The 9,846-nt window shown below is 42.9% G+C and overlaps 2 long non-coding RNA genes across 3 annotated transcripts; one reads left to right on the forward strand and one right to left on the reverse strand.

Annotated features, from left to right (window-relative positions):
* The first annotated feature begins 614 nt into the window (after window positions 1–614).
* LOC143218250 (uncharacterized) lies at window positions 615–2,154 on the forward strand. Of its 2 annotated transcripts, XR_013011007.1 has the most exons (4): window positions 615–846; window positions 943–1,109; window positions 1,723–1,813; window positions 1,888–2,154. It is a non-coding gene; the product is annotated as an uncharacterized LOC143218250 (long non-coding RNA). The 2 variants fall into 2 exon arrangements; XR_013011006.1 differs by having other exon boundaries at window positions 618–1,109; window positions 1,888–2,150.
* A 1,486-nt stretch (window positions 2,155–3,640) lies between these two features.
* LOC143218420 (uncharacterized) lies at window positions 3,641–5,280 on the reverse strand. The gene is made up of 3 exons (XR_013011056.1): window positions 4,468–5,280; window positions 4,211–4,269; window positions 3,641–4,012 (listed from the first exon to the last, which is right to left on the reverse strand). It is a non-coding gene; the product is annotated as an uncharacterized LOC143218420 (long non-coding RNA).
* Window positions 5,281–9,846: the final 4,566 nt, after the last annotated feature.

The raw sequence follows: 9,846 nt of genomic DNA on the forward strand, positions 1-9,846 counted from the left end.
TATTTCAGACGATGTTTTGGCACTATTTTAACACTATTTAGAACTTTTAGCGATGTGGTATATCAGATCACTGTACCTTTCACGTTATCCCCGCGCCCACTCGCGCCCACTTACTGGTTCCGCGGAATAACACAGGGGCTGGCAGTCTTTAATAGTATCTCGTCGGTGATCGAAGGAACGCGTCGGCGTCGATCAGTCGAGCAGGTAGTCACACGGACATGGTAGAGGTACGTTTGTGTGTAGCGCGCGTGCAATCGAACATGCACCAACACGGGCAAGCGCGGTCGACACCGCTCACGGATACGACGATACGTCAGGGAAGGGGAAACTGCCGTTCAGTTTTCAGCAGTTTTCAGTTATTCTCTCAACTCTCAACAGCAGTGATGCCGAAATCGTGGTACTGTGGTACTAAGCCGTGGTACGAGACCCCCCACTGTGACCTACCATTGCCCCTACTGGCCTTCTCCAACTCGCTCGCGCGCTACACTCACCAACGTACCTCTCCTAGGATATGAGAGGTACGTTGGTGAGTGTAGCGCGCGAGCGAGTTGGAGAAGGCCAGTAGGGGCAACGGTAGGTCATAGTGGGGGGGTCTCGTACCACGGCTTAGTACCACAGTACCACGATTTCGGCATCACTGCTCAACAGTTCGCAAGTTCTCGTTCGCTTAGCTCGGTCGTAATATCTGTGGTTGTCAGGAGGACGCCGCCGCATGTCACATTGTACTTTCACTTTCGAGATATTGTCGTTTAAAGTTTTGATCACTAATGCTTTGACAAGGACATTGGTTATAAATTGTATTATTTTTTCGAGCCTTTTGAATTGATTTTCGTGACGTTTTTTCTGGTAAATACCTAATTCTACACTATAAAGTTCAATAAATGCATAAACTGAAATTTTTTGAAATTGTGACATGCAGCGTTTTTCTTGACACAATCACAGATATATTTACATAACTTCGCTCTGTGGTTACACGTTACACTCGCGAGTGCGGTCTGCGTTGCGGCATTTGACTATTTGACTATTTATTAGATTGACTTGCTTGGATTATGTGATTACGTGGATTACTTGGATTACGTGCACTACGTGGAAGGCAGGAAGAACGGAAGGTATTTGTACATATTTATATTGGTTAATCGGTTTCATTTTGCTCAAATGTCTCCCAAAATCTTCGCGTGAAAAAGCGTGAGAACGCTTGTCGGCACACCACGCGATAGTGCCATTTGCCATCACGTATGAGGTGCTACGGGGCGAGTATGTTCACTTCAATGTAGAGTCCAAAATAGTAAATTGTTTGTTTCTTTATCACTTTATCACTCTCTTTTCATTATCATTATTATCATTTATCACTTTAAACAAATCCAACACAATTCAGCTTTGGCCCATTCAGATTAGAATTAGCTTAGCAATATTCTAAATCGGCAAAATGATGGCTTAAACCAATTCAGTAAGGCAAGTATTTAATCTTCTTCACTTGCTTCTCATCATCGAATTTTTTTATTTCTGGTAGTACATTCTTTTGTTTGTAGTTCAACTTTAATCGATTTTTTATAAATATCATTGCAATGTTTGAATCAGTTAGGTATATTAGTTGATGAAAAACGTCAGAAGACCTTTTGTAATTGTAGCACCAGAAATTAGAAAATTCGTTGAGATGAGCAATAAGCGAAGAAGATTAAATACTCACCTTTACTCACTGTGTAATTGAAAATCTAATTACAGAACGGAGGATAAATATAATGTGCTATCCAGGGAAGGAGGAGAAGGAAGCTGCGGCAACCGGGGAAGAGGAAGACCTCTAATTTTTCACGTGGTACGTATATCTAATTATGCCATTCAACACACATGCATATATTGTACATTACTGATTTTCTTTGTATTTTTTAGGTATCCCACCTATGCCAGAACGTGCTACGGGCCACAAGTTTTGGGAAGCAGAGGCAACAACGTGTAATAATCACAATATACAGGGTGTTCCGTTTAAATACGAACACCTAAATATCTCTTCAGGTTATTGTGATGCAAAAAATATTTGTTACGTAATGTGCATGGTGTCAATGGACCAAATATCTGGCACACCGTGCACATTACGTAACAAATATTTTTTGCATCACAATAACCTGAAGAGATATTTAGGTGTTCGTCCAATAATAAAGCATAGTTATAATAAAAAATTATAATATTTATTATATATATATATATATATTCCTTGTGTCATTGTCCATGTGTCTTTACCAACTCCCTGCGGCGTATTAAAAAATAAGAAAAAGTAAATTTTCTTTTCCCTTATATGACACTTTGTCTTTTTTTGCATGGGGACATTTTAATCTTAGCTTCCATCTCTTGCAATCGATGCAGAGAATTTTTATTTTGCACAGATTATTTTTTTTTTCGTTTTCTCTCCTTGCATGTGGCTGAATATTCATTCAAAAATCAGTATTGTCGGCAAAAAGGAAAACTGCTACATATTTGTACAATAGAAATTTACTTTATCGACATCTGCCACATTAGTGCGATCTGCCCTTACCGACGGCGCTGCCCTGTATAACGGCATTCGCCGCATTAATCAGTGCGACCGTGCTGCCATCTTGCGGGGAAGCGGAATCCAGGATAGAGTGGCGTTCCAGCTGGACTGCAGAAAGCTGCATTCCGCGTGGACTGGTTCCAGGTGGAGTCTACCTGTAATCGTTTTCGTCACTCCCCGTGGAGTCCGTTGTGCTATCAGGGCTGTTTACCATGGATATAGGAATATAGGGATGGAGCATGTCGTTGCGGGGTGGAAGTCATTTTCAGGGGGGGACGAGGTAGAAGCATGGAATTATGGGTTGGAATTGCATCTTTTTCATTGGCTGTGTCCGGCGCAAGCGCAGTACGTCATAAATATTTTTGAAAACGTCACATATTCTCACAATACTCACGTTACTCTGGTCATCAGAGAGGGTTACATTATTTCTCCTCGATTTCCTCGATTTCTCAGTTCTGACTGCTGGGCTGCACTAAAAGGTTATGTAACTGTATGTAACCATTATGTAACGCATGCATAATGACGTACTGCGCTTGCGCCGGACACAGCCAATGAAAAAGATGCAATTCCTACCCATGATTCCATGCTTCTACCCCGTCCCCTCCGGAAAAGAAATCACCCCCCTTGCCCAAAATGCTAGCTCATGCTCCATCCCTATATTCCTATATCCCATACCCTAGTAGCATTTACGGTTGGCGTTTCGTTGGGCCTACGTTGGGGGTTTGCGTTGGGCAACCGTTAGAAATGTCGCTCTTTTTTGCAGTTGGGCCAACAGTCAGGGCCAACGTTGGGCCAACGTTCAGCCAACGTTGCGCCAGCGTCGGGCCAACGGTAATACCCAACGTAGGGCCAACGGTAATACCCAACGTAGGGCCAACGATCACGTCCAATGTCGGGCCAACGGTAATACCCAACGTAGGGCCAACGGTAATACCCAACGTAGGGCCTACATTACTGTAATACGAAAAGCCAACAAAAGGATTCTTTCTGTAGGGTCAATTAATTATATACATATATATATATGTGTATTATAAAAATATTTTATTTTTATATCTCACAATCAGTCATTTTGTGAGGTAACAATTTTTGCCTCACATATTATATTAATATATAAGTACTAACTTATTATGCACGCTTGCATATAACGGATTTCTTACATATATATGTACGAAATGTATACATATATTACATATTATAAAAGTAAGATTCCTTACATTACATATTATATTACGTACATAACACACATTGCACATTAGTAATATGACATTACATTCATATTACATACATAACACGTTGCACATTATTAATATGATATTACATTCATATTACACCTCTTCAATAGTTCTGATAATTACAACAGTTCCGCTTAAGATGGTGAAACAAGAATCGGATAACGACGTACTTAAAATACAACTGTTTTTCGCAGTTATAGATATTGGCGTAGCTGCATGGCTGATGATCAATCGAACACTTGTGCCTCAGTAAAATCTGAAAAATGACATAGAAATTAATCTTACAACAAGAAAAGCAAAAGGAAACAAAATTGTTAATTGCAATTGAATGCATGCATAAATTACACACATTCTTTAGAAAGTATCTACAATACGTGGTAACACGTATAATTAAGTATAGGTATAAATAATTGTTAAACTAAACCACTCATTACTAATTTAACAATATACTTACAAATATTTGGCGTAGCTGCATGGCTGATGATCCATCGAACACTTGTGCCTCAGTAAAATCTGAAAAATGACATAGAAATTAATCTTACAACAAGAAAAGCAAAAGGAAACAAAATTGTTAATTGCAATTGAATGCATGCATAAATTACACACATTCTTTAGAAAGTATCTACAATACGTGGTAACACGTATAATTAAGTATAGGTATAAATAATTGTTAAACTAAACCACTCATTACTAATTTAACAATATACTTACAAATATTTGGCGTAGCTGCATCCATATGGCTGCTGTTCTACCGAACGATGATGCTGAATTGAATTAAATTAATGGTGTTGAATTAAATTCCACCACTTTGTACATTATCAAAATTTTTTGTTAATGAAATGAAGTAAAACACGCGACACAAAGAACGACCACTTCGACAGTTCGACACAGCACAGAAGAATGAAATAGTGAAAATCGACAAATACCAAATGACGATCGACGCTACATATATCTTGAACGACGGGTATTCGTCGTTGGTCCTATGTTGGGTATTCGTCGTTGACCCAACGTTGGGTATTCGTCGGCAAACTGACGTAATTTTTCTTCGTTGGCCTTATGTTGGGTATTCGTCGTTGGCCCTATGTTGGGTATTCGTCGTTGGACCAACGTTGGGTATTCGTCGGCAAACTGACGTAATTTTTCTTCGTTGGTCCTATGTTGGGTATTCGTCGTTGGCCCTATGTTGGGTATTCGTCGTTGGCCCAACGTTGGGTATTCGTCGGCAAACTGACGGTAATTTTTCTTCGTTGGCCTTATGTTGGGTATTCGTCGTTGGCCCTATGTTGGTTATTCGTCGTTGGCCCAACGTTGGGTATTCGTCGGCAAACTGACGGTAATTTTTCTTCGTTGGCCTTATGTTGGGTATTCGTCGTTGGCCCTATGTTGGTTATTCGTCGTTGGCCCAACGTTGGGTATTCGTCGGCAAACTGACGTAATTTTTCTTCGTTGGCCCTAGGTTGGGGATTTGTCGGCAAAACCACTAACCATGCCCCACCATTCCCCAACAAACTCCCAACCGTTGGCCACCGTTGGCCAACCGTAAATGCTACTAGGGTAGACATATAGAGATAGACTGCGCGGCCTGTACGAAGCGCTGAAGCCCACAATGGCGGCAAAAAACAAAAATAAAACATCAATAAATACATCAATTAGAAAGAGAGCGCTATGGACCCCGGCTAATGCTCTCTCTCTCACTCTTTGTACCGCGCGCCGCCATTGTGGGCTTCAACTCGCCCATAAGACGGCGCAGTCTATTTCTATATGTCTATGCTATATCCATGCTGTTTACACGTCGCCATCTTGAAATTTCAAATGTCAGTGTCAGACGATGAAACGAAAAGGTTAGAAATACATAATTATGACAGGACGTGCAAATATGCAAGTAATGAAATATGTAATAGATATTTCAATACTTTAATTCATATTGGATGTTAAAATCTTATTGCTATTTATGCTATATAAACTATATATGTGATATAAATAACCCAGACAACCAAGCGGGTCGAAGCCACAAATGCGCGTGTGGGCTCGTAGTGTTCCCCTGGACACAATCTTGGCACATGATGTCGTTGCCACAATCCGGGATATCGTGCCCAGATTAACGATCGGGCCGTTGTAAGATGGCAGCACATAGCCGCACTAACTCTTCCTTTTTACTTATTTTGTACGCATTCGAGGCGGGAAAATTAAATGATAGATTTTGTTTATTGTAGTATTTGTAGTAGTTTTCCTAGACTGCGGATCTTTATGCAAAATAAAAATTGTCTGCATCGATTGCAAGAGATAGAAACTAAATTGAATGTGACTCAGGGGAACGACCCACGGCCCACGAATATATACCATCACTGGTCCCAAGTCCCAAACAGTCCCAAACCTTCGCGGAAAAAACCGTTACGTTTATTACTCAGGTATAGATCGTGGGGGAGAAGTAAAAGAACGACTGGCGACGAGAGCCCTTGACGAAGGCTAAATAGGCATAGTGGCTCTGGAAGTCAATGCGAGCAGATCGAACTGCACAGCGTAGAACAGCTTAGTACCGAGTGGACTTTTCTTTTCGATATAGTTAGTTTAGGTTAGCTTAGTATCGTTAGATCTTAAATAAAGTATATTTAATTTTACGTTATCTTACCCTTGCAATCCTGGAAAAAGGAGATACTGGAACTGCAGTTACTCGAATTAATATTCGGACGTTCTAAAACAGACGAGAACTTTTTTAATATTGTACTAAACGATTTGAACTTTTTGGGGAGCTAGAGCAATTAGTTTACTACAGGATGTGAAAAGAAATTTTTTCAAAAATTGCAATTGATCGGAATTGTATGGAAAAATACTAAGAGTTGCATTTTACAACTTTTTTATGTGGGCCCATATTGAAAAATTGAAAAATACGCTTCGTAGATCTGTGTCGACTAAACATATTTTGAAAATTTCGTCAAAATCGGTTAACGTTGCAATGAGCTACGTTTAAAACGTTTAAAAATGGTAAAAATCGCAGATTTTCAGCCTATATCGAAGAATTCTTACATCTTTCAAGGCCTGTCGTGTTTTTCCCGCATCAATCGATTTCGATGAAACTTTCACAGTGCATATTATTTACGCAGGCCTAGAAAACGTACTTTTTAAATTTTCAATATAGGAATGTATAACATTTGAATATTATACATTTCATTATCTTGCGATCGATATTTCAAACAACATTTCAATATAGGCCCGCACGAAAAAGTTGTAAAATGTAAGATTTAGTATTTTCTCTGCAATTCCGACCAAATGCAATTTTTGAAAAAATTTCTTTCCACATGATGTAGTAAACTAATTGCTCTAGCTCCCCAAAAAAGTTCGAATTGTATAGTACAATATTAAAAAAGTTATCATCTTTTTTAGATCGTCCGAATATTAATTCGTGTAACTGTACGTATTAGGGGATAATTAATGTATTACTAGTTTATTGATTTATGTGTAGGTTTACTCTTAATGTAACTGTAAAGATAATGGAACGGCGAGGGGGGAAGAAGTAACATAAGGAAGAGATAACAAAAAGGAAGAGAGTGCCCTGTATAACTCACGGCATTCGGCACATTAGTGCGACTGTGCTGTGCTAACAAATAAGATTGTCACGCCTTCCTTTTTAAATGAAATAAAATTTGATTCGTTTCTAATGAATATTTATGTGAGCATTATAAAATAAATGTAGCTTTTATATGACGAGAATTTTTTTTTGCATAAAAAAGTAACATTCAATTTAGTTTCTATCTCTTGCAATCGATGCAGACAATTTTTATTTTGCATAAAGATCCGCAGTCTAGGAAAACTACTACAAATACTACAATAAATAAAATCTATCATTTAATTTTCCCGCCTCGAATGCGTACAAAATAAGTAAAAAGGAAGAGTTAGTGTGTGGGGACTGGGTTCCCCCACCCCAGGACAGTCGGGAGTGGGGTTTCGGCGGTAGCCCGTTGGCACGCCGAGCCTCGCACGAGCTCTCTCTCTTGCGGTGACTGTCGAGTGGCACGCACGTGTACAGTAAACCAGTGTGCTATTATTTCACCCGGTTTACCCTTATAACCGTCCAGCAACCTGACCTGAGTTCCCCCAGGTAGTAGGCCTGAGGAATACTCTCTTCCGATATAAACCAAGGTATACCAAAATCCTACATTGGTGACCCCGACTCGGGTTATTGGAAAAAGGACGGTTGCCTCGTGGTAACGAGACCGCCATCTTGGCGAGATTGCCTCGTGCTATTTCACGAGGAATACGTGCGGTGAAGATGGCCGGAGAAGATGCGGAAAGGCCACGTGGAGCGAAGAGCACGGCCATCGGTCGTTCGATCGAATTCTGGGAGGCAGCATGCTGCTGCAGGCTGTTATAAATAGTCTTAAATGACGGAAGAAGATGCGGCGGATCAAAGGGAGGCTGGACATGCGGATTTCATCCCGGCTTTGTGCCCACGGCCGGGCAATATTCGCCACGCCGCGGGACGAGTCCAGGGCCGCCATTGTTCCCGCCACGCGGTGCGGACGAGGCGTCCAATTTTGCTGCTATATGGGAGTATAGCTACCGTCACCGGCGCTTTATTCTCCCGTTCCTGAGTACGCGATTTTCGCTGGAAGTGAAGGATGGGGAGCGTCGCAGAAGGAGGCCTCTTCAGACAACAGCGTGACGTCGTCCGCCATTTTGCGTGCGGTTTGTGCCGGTTCTCCCGTTCCCGACCTGACCGTCACGCCGCCGAGCCGTCGAAAACTACACCGTCGCACCCTTCCGGTCCACCACTCCACTGAGTCATCCGCCGATTCCGCCGAGACACCGAAATATCCGACAACCACCGCCGGTCCCGCCGAATCACCGAACGCCCCGCCGCTACCGCCGAAGCCACCGAGTTCCGATAAACCGTTCCGCTCCGCCGAACCACCGGAATTCGCGCCGCTAATGATCGTTCACCGCCCGAATTATTCTACCGCGATGCCCGTCGTGCACCGCCCCGATTCACGCATGCACGCTGCTACCATGCAACCCCGTCGCACCTAATTAGCAGCGTTGTTTATACGTGTACACTCGTTTACAGTCTTTAAATATAGTTCGTCATTTAACGTAACTGTTGTTTCCGAATTCTTTCCGAACCTTCGCACCTCGTCTTCCCGCTCCGGCCGACTCCCCTCGTCAGCTAACGAACCTTGGTCCGACGAGCTGTCCACACTGAGGGGTCAGCACCGCGACGATTCCGATTACCGCAGGAATCGACAACCGTTACATGGCGCCCGAACAGGGACCTGGTGCGAAGAAACCGCGATAATAACAACAGTTACCCGGTCGACCGAGAATTAGAGACTGAACGGGCAAACACGTCGTCGCACGCAATCGACAATAGACTAGGCCGCCGCGTAGTAAATACATAACATCCCCGGAACCGACTACCGAAAGTACGAGCCCACGGCGAACCGATCACAACCAAGGCCGTTCACGTCATCTCGTGTATACACGGCGATACACGCGCGGATTCAAATCTTAGGGAATGCCGGCAAGAGACACCCTCCGCCAGACGAGAGCACGATTAATCGCCGACCTACGCCTACGAAAGTTACCCGTCACCGGGACGACACCAGAGTTACGACAGAGGTGGGAGGATTTTACGAACCCGCAACCCACTAATCCATCCGACATGGCCGAGCCGAAAACGCCGACACTCCAGAGCACCGCCGACATACAACTCGGCGCGTCCACCAGTCAAACCACCCTCTTACACGTCCCCAACGTCCCTATGCACGGGGATCCTTGCAAAAATTTGGACCGCATGAGGAAATGGGGATGCACTAGCGACGGAAAAGACCCATACGCGTTCATAGAACGAATCGCCGAGTTACAAGCCTCGTATCAATTTACCGATAACGAATTATTAAGGGGGTTACCCGAATTACTACGGGGGGACGCCCAGTTATGGTACCGAAACGCACGCCTACAGATTTCGCACTGGGCCGAGTTCGCCGACAAATTCATCGCATTCTTTTCCCCAAACAGTACCCGGGTACAGCGAGAACGCGAAGCACGCGACCGTATGCAACGACCCGGGGAACCGTTCAACTCGTTTATGAACGC

This window comes from Lasioglossum baleicum, chromosome 19, assembly GCF_051020765.1.
Source record: "Lasioglossum baleicum chromosome 19, iyLasBale1, whole genome shotgun sequence".
NCBI classification, from domain to species: Eukaryota; Metazoa; Arthropoda; class Insecta; order Hymenoptera; family Halictidae; genus Lasioglossum; species Lasioglossum baleicum.